Source organism: Halyomorpha halys, unplaced genomic scaffold (genome assembly GCF_000696795.3).
Source record: "Halyomorpha halys isolate HHAL.00 unplaced genomic scaffold, Hhal_1.1 Scaffold367.1, whole genome shotgun sequence".
Taxonomy (NCBI): domain Eukaryota; kingdom Metazoa; phylum Arthropoda; class Insecta; order Hemiptera; family Pentatomidae; genus Halyomorpha; species Halyomorpha halys.
In genome coordinates, this window is record NW_027115775.1 from 795969 (window position 1) to 802362 (window position 6394).

The following is a 6394-nucleotide window of genomic DNA, read 5'->3' on the forward strand; positions in this document are numbered from 1 at the left end:
TTCTCAAACTTTTTAGAGAGCTCAACGAATCTGAGATTATTACTTTAGTCTTCTGAACTATTGAAAAGCAAAAAATGGAGGGCTGATGCTATCGCGTGGAGTTCGGCGGTGTATACTGAGCATAACTTATGTAATTTAAACTTGTTGTGGGTTGAATCGTGAGTGACGAAAGATGAAGCGGTCGAGCTTTCGGATTTGGAACCATCAGTGTATATTAAAAAATAATCCGGAATATTTTCTAGAAGACGCGACAACCGTTCTTTATACTTGACAGAGGTGGTATTATTTTTGTCCATAAGCATTTAGATGTAGCATTGTTACAGGTTGTTTTAGAGTCCAAGGTGGGTTCTGAATTTCAGGCTTCATTATCGGAATCCTTTTAAGTGTAGAGATAGCCAAAGTGATTCTTTCTGCCAGAGGGAGTGTTGGGTTCCGTTTCTGCCGAAAAGGTATGGAGAATTTAGATCGAAAAATATATTTGTTAGTTGGATGATTTGTTATATGAATTAATTATATTATTATATCAATGAATAATACATAATGACATGTATGGTTTACTCTTGGAACCTCAAACTTAGGGGTATTAAATATTTTTAATTGGTCGATTACAGATGTTCAATATATGTAAATAAACCAAAAAGCTTGTTTAATTAATTTAATTATCTCATATCGCAAATTGTATTTTAAGCATTATTATGTCTATAATTGTAGATGTTTCACCTCATTAACTTTTACTGATCTTTATTCCATTTATTGCTGTTATGTATTTTATTTACGAAACGAATCATAGAAAATTAGTATTGCCCATTTAATTTTTTTTTAAACGTAATTAAAACAATAATATGCGGTGAAAAATAAAATCAAGGCTAGAAGTACTAACTGTAAAATTAAATCTCAGAACACCTCAGCATATTCCTCCTGATAAAAAAGGACCGAAAGAAAAAAGGAGTTTGAGAAAACCACGGATGAAAATAACAAGGAAAATACAAAAAAAGTGCCTTTTGCAAACCGTAGAACTTTTAAAATGAAAAGGCCAATCTGGAATATTAATTATGAGAGCGGTAATATTATTTCTTTTGAGGTTAATTTTCTGGATCGATGACGTTTCTATAAGAAGTGATAAATACAATTTTCCAGCGCGCAACCCCTAATGGATTGATTTTGACATTAATGGATGAATGGCAAGATTATATAGAAGAAGATGAAGTTGAGTACAGAAAGAATAATAAAAAAAAAGTTCGAGATAAGATGGTCAAGCCCTAAAATTTTTTAGCTATGAGGAACTCTTAAAATCCTCACAAAGGACTGTTTCAAGCATTCAGGATCACATACATGGGTATAGGAAAAATTTCCAACAGTCCGTTCTACGATTTAAGACGAATATTGTAAGCAAAAAGTCCTGAACTGCGGATTTGCTAGCATATTCTCTTAGGAAAAGAAGGAGCTTCATTTGGTGCTAAAAGCTGTAAACCGCTTTCAAAGGGAGTAGGTTATACAACCCGCAGTTCACATGTTCTTGTTTAATATGTTCAGTGGTCGATATAACAATATCTGTAATGATTGGAAGTAGCTATAGGCGACAATCCCATTATATCAGAAAGGTTCCCCATCTGATTTTTTTTTTGTAATTTATTTATTGATATTTACAACTGTATAAAAAATACAACAAGTAAATTTGATCATAATGACATAATGATATGATACAGGATGTAGAGAAACTACCCAGTACTCTAAAAAAAGTTTACAATATAAGGTCACGAGGCCATCTTCTTTTCAGGCACCTCGGAGGATTGCCAGGAATGGAAGAGGAAGCATGGTTAGAAACTAGTGGGTTGGGGTGGTTAGGGAGTTTATTATGGAAGGAATAATATCGGGTTCGGGCTAGATCGGTTACATAAGGAAAATTTAGGTCTTTATGGATGGTTTTATTAGTAACAAAATAAGGAGCATAGAGGATTTTACGAATGATTTTGGATTGTAAAGATTGGATACGGGAGGAATTCGAAGGTTTAGTGGAGCCCCAAAGCTCAACTCCGTTATCTGAATTTGAGAACCAAAAAGATCTGTTAGGCTTCAGTCTTAAAATATATACCAAGAAAGATATTTGTGATATAGAACCGACTTTAAGATGGTCAGAGAGGCTTCCACCGGAATATACCAAAGAAGAATATTTTGCCTTCTAAAGGGTGGCGATCAATTTAGGCTAAAGCATAATGAGTTGTACCAAATTTACTGCCCTGGGTATGTTGGAAGAATGTATGTATGTATGTCAAAATCATTTTTCAGTTTTTAAATGAAAAAAGAAAGAGACAGCAGTCACAACTGAGATGAGCAAAAGTTGAAGCCGATACCCAGAATTTTCTTGAAACAAAAGCTTGCACAAGAAAGAGAGGAATGGAGTATTGCGTGATGCTGGCGCATCACTCTGTATCAAATATAGAGTTCCATTACTGTTAAGATTTTGCAAGCAAATATATTACAGGAAATAAAATCTATTTATGAAAACAAAAAAGGAGTCGTGAGAATGTACGACAAGGAACCAAATGATTAAAGATAGATAGGCTTAGTCCTTTTCTATTCTTAAACCATATGAACAAAATAAATAAGATCTGCAAATGATCTTAAAGTCCTAATTGTAGTTTCTAAGGAAAAGCCACACAAATATTTGTTAAAGTGGGAGGAAGATGTAGTGAAAGGCGCCGATAGAATTGTATGTTACAGAGGGGAGATTTATAAACCCATTTATAAATAAAAATATCTCCCGATTCATTCCAGCAGTGAGAACTAGGTGATACAAGGCAACCATGTCGGATGAATTATTTGTGACTAATTGAAATAATTAGGCTGACCATTAAAAGAACAAGGAATATGCGTTAACAAATAAATGCGTAGTTGTTCTCCAAGTAGGAATATCTGTTTTAAATTATAAATTGAATTCTCCCATAGCGAACCATTAAAAAAAAAAGATTTTAAAATTTTGTTAAAAAGATTTTAATTGAGTAATATTACATTCTGCCTTCCGTATTGACAAAGTAGTACAGTCACACCATATTCACAGAAAATATAAATGGATAAAATAATAAACAGTCAATAAATTGAAACCTAATAAAACTTTTTTTATTTATTGACATTCACATTAAAAGAACAAGGAATATGCGTTAACAAATAAATGCGTAGTTGTTCTCCAAGTAGGAATATCTGTTTTAAATTATAAATTGAATTCTCCCATAGCGAACCATTAAAAAAGATTTTAATTGAGTAATATTACATTATTCCTTCCGTATTGACACAGTAGTACAGTCACACCATATTCACAGAAAATATAAATGGATAAAATAATAAACAATCAATAAACTAAAACCTAATACAACTTTTTTTATTTATTGACATTCACAACTGTATTCATATAAAAATAAATATAGTAAATTTGATGTAAGATCATAGTGGTATGAAACAGGCATGTAGAGAAACTACTCATTGGTAGATCTCTAATAAAATTTATACATTAGAAGGTCTCGAGGTCATCTTCTTTTCAGGTAACTCGGAAAATCGTCAGGAATAGAAGAGGAAGCAAGGCAAGACAACAGTGGGTTTGGAAGTTTATAATGAAAGGATTGATATCTAGTTCAGGCTAGATCGGTTAAATACATAACATTAAGGTCTTTATGGATGATTTTATTTGTGATAAAGTAAGGAGAATTGAAGGTTTTACGAACGATTTTGGATTGTAAGAATTGAACTTAAAGTTAAATTTACATCTCAAACGCTAAAAAGATATACGTAAGTATATGACTGAGCGAGGGCAATATAGCTGCAGGTACAACCTCTGACGTAACTATATGTTAAAAAATTTAAGACACAAAACTGTTATACTACGATTAATATTATTACGGACCAAATATAAAATATGTTACAGTATTTCATCAATTGTATGCCCACTAAATATTATTGAGTGTGACTAGAATCAAGAAATTATGTTCAAGATTTTATTGTATAAGTTGATTTAATTATTTTAATTGATTTAATTATTTTAATTGATTTTTATTTTAAAATTAGTAAATAAAAATATATTGTTTAAATTATACGAGGTAATTATTCTTTTTTTTTCTATTTTACATACATCCATCGCTGGAAATTTTATAAGCACTAAAAATCAGAAATTGATTTTCTATTTTGAAAAGAAACTAATTAGTTAATTTTTTTTTAATAATGTCTTATTTCAGCCGTGTTGTAAATTATATCAGGATTAATTAAACTCTTTAGAGAAATCGGATATTGCAGGTTGAAATAAGAAGTTAAAATTGGACAAGATGGATAGACTTCATCAATTGAAGTCCTAGAGATGTTGGCTGATATGGTGTGAAAGGAAAGATTCAATCTTCAATCTTTATAGATAAAGCTAAGCCCCACCTTTTTAATTTATTTTACGGCCAACACGTAGCGCTTCGATATTGGAAAAATTATTTAATTTTTTCAGGAACGGAACGTCCAATTTTCGTTTTGGAAATGACAACATACTCCTGTTTATTATAATATATACAATAGATATTCTTAAAGGTTGTATTATGTCATATAAAGGTAGCAAAACAGGAAGAAATTTCCTAATGAATTAAAAAAAAGAAAATTCTTAAAAGAGAAATTTGTGTTCCCAACTTTTAGGGAAAATATGAGATCATGTATTGAAAGTGAGCCTATAACTATCTATTGTAAATATTATAATATACAGGAGTATTATAATATTTACAATAGATATTCTTAAAGGTTGTATTATGTCAAATAAAGGTAGCAAAACAGGAAGAAATTTCCTAATGAATTAAAAAAAAATCTTGACAGCGTTAGGGATAAATGTGTTGATTATTCTTGCAAAAAAGAAAAAAAATAGTTAAAGTCGTCTAATTAGTAAAATGAAATGTCCGTTCCAAAGGGGATGGAGGGAGTTAGAAGCTCTTTGCTAAAGGGATAGTTGGGGGATTGGTAGGGAGAAAAATCCACCCTATTTGTGCTACCAAGAAACGAAAAAAAAATCAAAAGGTTGGGTAGTAGAAGAAAAACCTAAAATTTTCTTTTCTTTTTCATTCCATGGAAAATACCTCCCTTGTTCTACGCGCGACTAATAAGGGGTTAACTTCAATTTTTAAGTTATATACAGGGTGTTTCAGTGTTAAGTGGCCAAACTGAAAATATGAACTAAGGACCTCAAATCATTTAGAAATTTATAAAGATCATAGAAAATTCTTAAAAGAGAAACTTGTGTTCCCAACTTTTAGGGAAAATATGAGTTCATGTATTGAAAGTGAGCCCATAACTAAAAATACATGATATGATTAAGTAAAATAACTTCCCTTCCGCGTGAATTACTGTTTTTATATTTCAAATTAACCAGTGATGCGGCGAGAGGGATGCGCTGGGATCTTTTGAGCTCTGCTCTACCCCTGACACGTGGGAAGGGATCCTCAGGTTGATTGTGTAAATATTGTATATTAGAGTGTAAATGTGACTAGAGATTATATTATTTGTTTATTTTTTCATACAAATGGTATGATTATGTTCATTTTGTTTATTCTTCTGTTTGTATATATTTTAAGATTTTTTTTCATTCATTCATTTATTTTATTTTATTTTAGTATGTATGAGTATAATAATATAGTAGCTGGAACAAATAATAAATAAGTTTTATTTATTTCACATAACCTAAATAATTCATAACAATAAAAATCTTTAATTGTGAATATCTCCTGAACAAAGCGTTTGCAAACATACGGTCAGTGGAAATTTTTTTTTTTTTTTAATTTCTTTTTTAAACTAATCTTTGTGAAAACTACACTCCAAATTTTTTTCTTTATTAATTCAAGATTTTATTTTATTATGTGAAATTTTTAATTCTACCATACCATATAATAAATACAAATATAGCGAGTTGACGGGTGGGCTTATGGCAGTAATTACCTAACTGAGTGTCTCAATCGTATGGCAGGGGTGAAAAAAGCGAATGCTAGGTGGAGGGAGGTTTTAAATGTAAAACCTTAAATTATAAGGAAGGGATTCACTTGATTAGTAAGCAAGGTAAATTTTTTAAAAGCATAAGCCAAAGTTTCATAACGAAATATTTATTCTTAAACACTGTCAATATTATAGCTTATGACGTTAATTAACTTAGTGTTGTTTACTTATTTATTTTATTTTTTTATCATTATATTTGTACTTTTTTTCTTCTTTTCTGGTACATTTAACCGCTTTGAGGATAATGGTACAGCAAATTATTTTAGCCAAACAAGGGGACCGCATATTTTTTTTTGTCAACTAGGGTTCCGCGGAGAAAAAAGTTTAGGATGAGTTAAGATGAGAAAAAACCTTGTGAAATCATGTCTACTTATTTTTAAATTATAATAAATTA